Source organism: Rhinopithecus bieti, unplaced genomic scaffold (genome assembly GCF_001698545.2).
Source record: "Rhinopithecus bieti isolate Rb0 unplaced genomic scaffold, ASM169854v2 scaffold_3875, whole genome shotgun sequence".
In the NCBI taxonomy this organism is placed as follows: Eukaryota; Metazoa; Chordata; class Mammalia; order Primates; family Cercopithecidae; genus Rhinopithecus; species Rhinopithecus bieti.
In genome coordinates, this window is record NW_016804422.1 from 1693688 (window position 1) to 1699935 (window position 6248).

A 6248-nucleotide genomic window follows, 5' to 3' on the forward strand; every position below is an offset into this window, starting at 1 on the left:
GTCTCGGCCTCCCAAAGTGCTGGGATTACAGACTTGAGCCACCGCGCCCGGCCTGATTGTTTTTAAAGACCAAGTGAAGTATAGTATAAGAAGGGGGGGAAAAGGGGAACAAGCAGTTAGATCCGTAACTGTCAGTAGTCAACTGAGATAACTCACTACCTTTGGACCAGCCAGGGCTGTTTATAAGTGCTAAAGCCTGAACAAACCAAAGAGTTGGGGAGAAAGGCCTAACAGCTGAGTGATTGCTGAGCAGACTGTCCTTTAGGCCAGTGACTCTGGCATAGGGCTGGCTGCATAGCCAGCAACACCCCTTACCACAGGTCTAGTGATTCCTCTGGGCTCCAAGGTGGAGGCTACACACCCACTCCTTAGCAGAGGTTGGCCTGGCACCTGCTGGCGCCCCAAGAACTATAGTATGGTTAGACCCTGGCCACTTGATTGCACGTACCTCCCCAGTGGGCGTGCCCTGGTTCCCAACCAGTTGTGGTCACTGCCACTGCCCTGCCTGGGGCAGGAGTAGAGGTTAAGACTAACTAGAGGCTCCTTCCAGGCCGCCTACCACTCAGTCCTTGCAGGAGGTAACACACTCGATAAGCATTCACAGCCTGTGGAGTCAGAGGCCAATTTCTTCTCCCTGAGCAAGAAGAATGGAAGCAAATGAGAAGTGCTCACAGCATGCTCGACTGCCCCTGCTCAGGTGAAGAATAGCCTGTCTGGATGGAGAGATGTCAGGTTACTTGATACTCAGAAAAACAGGTCTCAAAACAGTGTCTTCCAAATAATACATGTGGTTGTGGACACTCTTCTATAGACGAGGTGGAGCTTAATTCCTGTCCTTACCCCCATATTCCCACCTCATTACCACCCTTTGAAGGTGAACTAGACTTAATGATTCTTCCTATGATTAAAGTGGGAAAAGGGAAAAGTCACAAATTTATAGTGGGGAAGCCTGGCAGACACCTAACCAAGTGATGTCATGTATATGTCATGAGAGGGGTACATCACTTCCCTGGTATTCCTACCAAAAACCAAAATTCCCACTATATGATCATGAGACAAATGTTAGACAAATCCAGACGTGGGGGACATTCTACAGGATACCTGGCCAGAACTCAAGACTGTCGAGATGGCCAGGTGTAGTGGCTCATGCCTATAATCCCCAACACTTTGGGAGGCTGAGGTGGGCAGATCACTTGAGGTCACGAGTTCGAGATCAGCCTGGCCAACATGGTGAAACCCCATCTCTGCTAAAAGTACAAAAATTAGCCGGGCGCGGTGGCTCACGCCTGTAATCCCAGCACTTTGGGAGGCCGAGGCGGGCGGATCATGAGGTCAGGAGATCGAGACCATGGTGAAACCCCGTCTATACTAAAAATACAAAAAATTGGCCAGGCGCAGTGGCGGGCGCCTGTAGTCCCAGCTACTCGGGAGGCTGAGGCAGGAGAATGGCGTGAACCCGGGAGGCGGAGCTTGCAGTGAGCCGAGATCGCGCCACTGCACTCCAGCCTGGGCGACAGAGCGAGACTCCGTCTCAAAAAAAAAAAGTACAAAAATTAGCCAGGCGTCATGGCATGTGCCTTTAGTCATAGCTACACAGGAGGCTGAGGCAGAAGAATTACTTGAACTCAGGAGGTGGAGGTTGCAGTGAGCCAAGATCGCATGACTGCACTCCAGCCTGGGCAACAAGTGAGACTCCACCTCAAAAAAAAAAAAAAAAAAAAAAAGACTGTTTAGGTCATGAAAAATAAGGAAAGACTCAAAAACTATCAACAGAGCACTAAAGACCAAGAAGACAGAATGGCTAAATGCAACATGGAATCCTGGAGTGCACCCTGGAACAGAAAGAGAACATTATTGGAAAAACTGATAAAACTTGAATAAAAACTAATGTTTAATGTATTGATGTCAGTTTCTCAGTTTTGACAAATGTATCAGAGTTATGTAAGATGTTAACATTGGAGAGGCTGAGTGAAGGATATATATGAAGTATCTTTTCTGTAAATCTAAAGTTATCCCCAAACTTAAAATGCATGTAATTGCACTTTGGATCAAGTGCAGCTGATCTCAAGTTTGTGAAAATGTGTATGAGCTCATGTGCAAAAAAACTTTTGGGGGTGATGGATAAGAGGGTATAGTCTTTTTTTGTCATCTGTATTTTCTAATTTATCTGCAGTGGACATGTATCAATCACTTCTTTAAAGACAAAAGCAGTTAGTTTAAAAATCCTCATCTCTAGTCAAGTAGCCATGGACATCCTTCACAAAGTACCTGTCCAGACCCAACTTTCAGTTTCTGGAGTGGAGTCTAGGGGCCACAACAGGAGGGCTTGGCAGGACCCTGACACAAGGGCAGTCCTTTTCTGGGGGAGCTAGATCCTCAGGAGCTGGATTCTCTAGGTCTCAGGAGCTTAGATAGGTCACTGGTTTACTACTGGTCAGGGCCTGGCCCCTCTCAGGTGGGGCTTTGCAGATGTGGCTGTATTAAATGGGGATCTAGCCAGGCAGGGTGGTTCACGCCTGTAATCCCAGCACTTTGGGAGGCTGAGGTGGGTGGATCACTTTAGGTCAGGAGTTTGAGACCAGCCTGGCCAACATGGTGAAACCCCGTCTCTACTAAAAATACAAAAATTAGCTGGCGTTGTGGCACATGCCTGTAGTCCCAGCTACTTGGGAGGCTGAGGCAGGAGAATCGCTTGAACCCAGGAGGCAGACATTGCAGTGAGCTGAGATCGTGCCACTGCACTCCAGCCTGGGTGACAGAATGAGACTCTGTCTCAAAAAAATTTTAAAAATGGGGATCTATCTATCCCTAACTCTAGAAGACTTTGAAATTTATTTTTTTTTAACCTACCTGGAGTAGAGATGCGAATGAGGGCCCAGCACAGGGTGAGGGTGGGGAATGAGGGAGAATACAGGCTCTCCCTGGCCAAAGAGACAGGTATGTCTTTGCTTAAGCAAAGCCTTTATGTGAAAATTCAGATTTGCCAAACAGGCAGTTCGTCCTGGAATCCTTGAATGTGGAACTTTTCCTCACTGTAGTAATGCAGCTGTACAGTCAAGCAGGTGAGTCCTGAGCCTCTCCATGGCAGTCCCAGATTAGCAGTGAGTGGGCACATAGGCCTCCTCATTTCCCTGGTGACACGATCTACTCCTGTCTCTGCATCTCTGGCTCCCTGAGGTGCCCAAGAAGAACTTCCCGCCTTCGTCATCTGAGTCTATACAGTGGGCAGATATATGCTTATTTGCTCAGAACAGGGTTTGGGGAGCTGTTCTCCAGGGATTTAGTTGGAGGGGGAACAGGTGCCCAGAATTTTAATAAAACTTCCTCCGGTTTGTAAGGAGCTAGGACCAAATATTTCTCAGGGAGACTTGATAGTTGACCTTGTTCATGACTGAGAAACTTTAAATGTTTTACATCATTCAGTTCTCTCCCCCACAGTTCATCTTGGCAAGCCAAACAATCACTGAATTGTTTCCATGGAAACACCAAACTGCAATTTGGATTACCAGAATCAAAATAGAAACAAGACAGCTTCAAAAATAAATAGCTTTGGAACTTGCTAGTTGCAAACTGCAAATTCAAGCCATAGCACAAGGCATATGAGAAGCTGGACCCATCCAACCCTATGACAAGAGGTTTCCAGGATCTATGGCTGCATCCCACCAGTGTTAATGCCAAAGCCACTAGAAACCAGGGTTGTAAGCCAACTGATGATAAACTTCGTAACAATACTTAAGGGAGGAGCTGGTCTTTAGAAGCTTCTAGAAAGATTTAAGAGCCGGAGGGGAAGGCTGAGAAGGGCAGGAACAAGGAGAGAGATAAGTGAATGGCAGAGTGAAGTTCCAGCAGGGAGCACAGAGTCACAGCCGAGGCCTGGGAGAAAAGCAGCAATTCTTTTTTTTTTTTTCTGAAACAGAGTCTTGGTCTGTTGCCCAGGCTGGAGTGCAGTGGCGTGATCTTGGATCAATGCAACCTCCTCCTCCCAGGTTCAAGGGATTCTTCTGCCTCAGCCTCCTGAGTAGCTGGGATTACAGGCATGCGCCACCACGCTTGGCTAGTTTTTGTGTTTTTAGTAGAGATGGGGTTTCACCATGTTGGTCAGGCTGGTCTCGAACTCCTGACCTCGTGATCCACCTGCCTCGGCCTTCCAAAGTGCTGGGATTACAGGCGTGAGCCACCCCGTCTGGCCAGCAATTTTTTCAAAGAGGACATTAAAAAGGGCTGGCTGCAGGCTGGAAATGATGACCCGGCCCTCAGTTCATTCCGATTCCTGTGTTCCCCACACTCACAGGCATCACTGCCTGTGTAGTCACATGGATCTGGTTCTAGATTGTGAACTCTTGCCAGTTAAGCTCTGGGAGCACTTACGTTAGCACACCTCTGCCTCTGTGAGGCTCAGGCCACCACAGTTGGCACTGGGACGTACCTTCTCATCTCTAGGACTCAGGGTTCCCCTTACCCATCTGCCTGCTGTGCCCCTCACTCTTAGGATAGGGGATCCAACTCCTGGCACACCTGCCCTGACTCCTTAACATTCTCCTGGGCCCACCCCACCACCATCTCTTTCAATCCCAGAGATGATTCCAACAGCATCCGGAGACCAGAAGGAAGGAGACAGACAACCTGGGGGCCTATATCCCTCACCTTTTTACTCAGGAATGCAGTGATAGAGTAACACCATTCTGCCAACTGGTGAAACTGTGAGTTGTCAATGTTCAAAGGTCAATGAAGATTTGCAAAAGGGGCCTAGCTCAGGCCGATCTCCCTCCTGAAATGGCTAGACCAGGGGCTCACCACAGGAGAATGGCATGAACCCAGGAGGTGGAGATCGCGCCACTGCACTCCAGCCTGGGCAACAGAGCGAGATTCCGTCTCAAAAAAAAAAAAAGAAAAAATAGAGACTTTGTCACGCCCAGGCTAGAGTGTAGTGGTGAGATCTTGGCTCACTGCAACCTCTGTCTCCTCGGTTCAACTAATTCTCCTGCCTGAGCCTCCTGAGTAGCTGGGATTACAGGGGCCCATTACTACACCCGGCTAATTTTTGTATTTTTAGTAGAGATGGGGTTTCACCATGTTGGCCAGGCTGGTTTTGAACTCCTGACATCAAGTGATCTGCCCTCCTTGGCTTCCCAAAGTGCTGGGATTACAGGCATGAGCCACTGTGCCCAGCCCAGAGTGGTACTTTTTTTTTTTTTTTTTTTGAGATGGAGTCTCACTCGGCCTCCCAAAGTGCTGGTACTATAGGCATGGGCCACTGTGCCCAGCTTCAGAGTGGTACTTCTGATTGAGCCACAATATGTTTTAATGTGGTAGCAAAGAGCAATGAGTCATGCAAACCGTAGGAGGCCTTGGGAAGCCAATACACCTGATTATAGATGATTATTGAAAAGGCTCTGGATCGCTTCTCGGCCTTTTGGCTAAGATCAAGTGAAAAGGCTCTGGGCCAGGTGCAGTGGCTCAAGCCTATAATCCCAGTACTTTGGGAGCCCAAAGCGGGAGGATCACTTGAGCCCAGCAGTTTGAGATCAGTCTGGGAAATAGGGAGACACCATCTCTATTTTTAAATTTTGTGTGCGTGTGTGTGTGGCAGGGTCTCTTTCACCCAGGCTGAAGTGCAGTGGTGCGATGTCGCCTCACTGCAACCTCCGCCTCCCAGGTTGAAGTGATTTTCCTGCCTCAGCCTCCAAGTAGCTGTGATTACAGGCTCCTGCCACCACACTCGGCTAATTTTTTATTTTTTGTAGAGATGAAATTTTGCCATGTTGGCCAGGCTGGTCTGGAACTCCTGACCTCAAGCGATAGACCTGCCTTGGCCTCCCAAAGTACTGGGATTACAGGCATAAGCAACCATGCCTGGCCTATATTTAATTTTTTTTTTTTTTTTGAGATGGAGTTTTCCTCTTGTTGCTCAGGCTGGAGTACAATAGTGTGATCTCTGCTCACTACAACTTCCACCTCCCAGATTCAAGCGATTCTCCTGCCTCAGCCTCCCAAGTAGCTGGGATTACAGGCAGCTACCACCACACCTGGCTAATTTTTTGTATTCTTAGTAGAGATGGGGTTTCTCCATGTTGGTCAGGCTGGTCTCAAACTCCCGACCTCAGGCAATCTGCCCACCTCAACCTCCCAAAGTGCTGGGATTACAAGCATGAGCCACTGTGCCCGGCCCTTTTTAAAAAGTTTTTTATAAAAAAAAATTAGGCCGGGCGTGGTGGCTCAAGCCTGTAATCCCAGCACTTTGGGAGGCC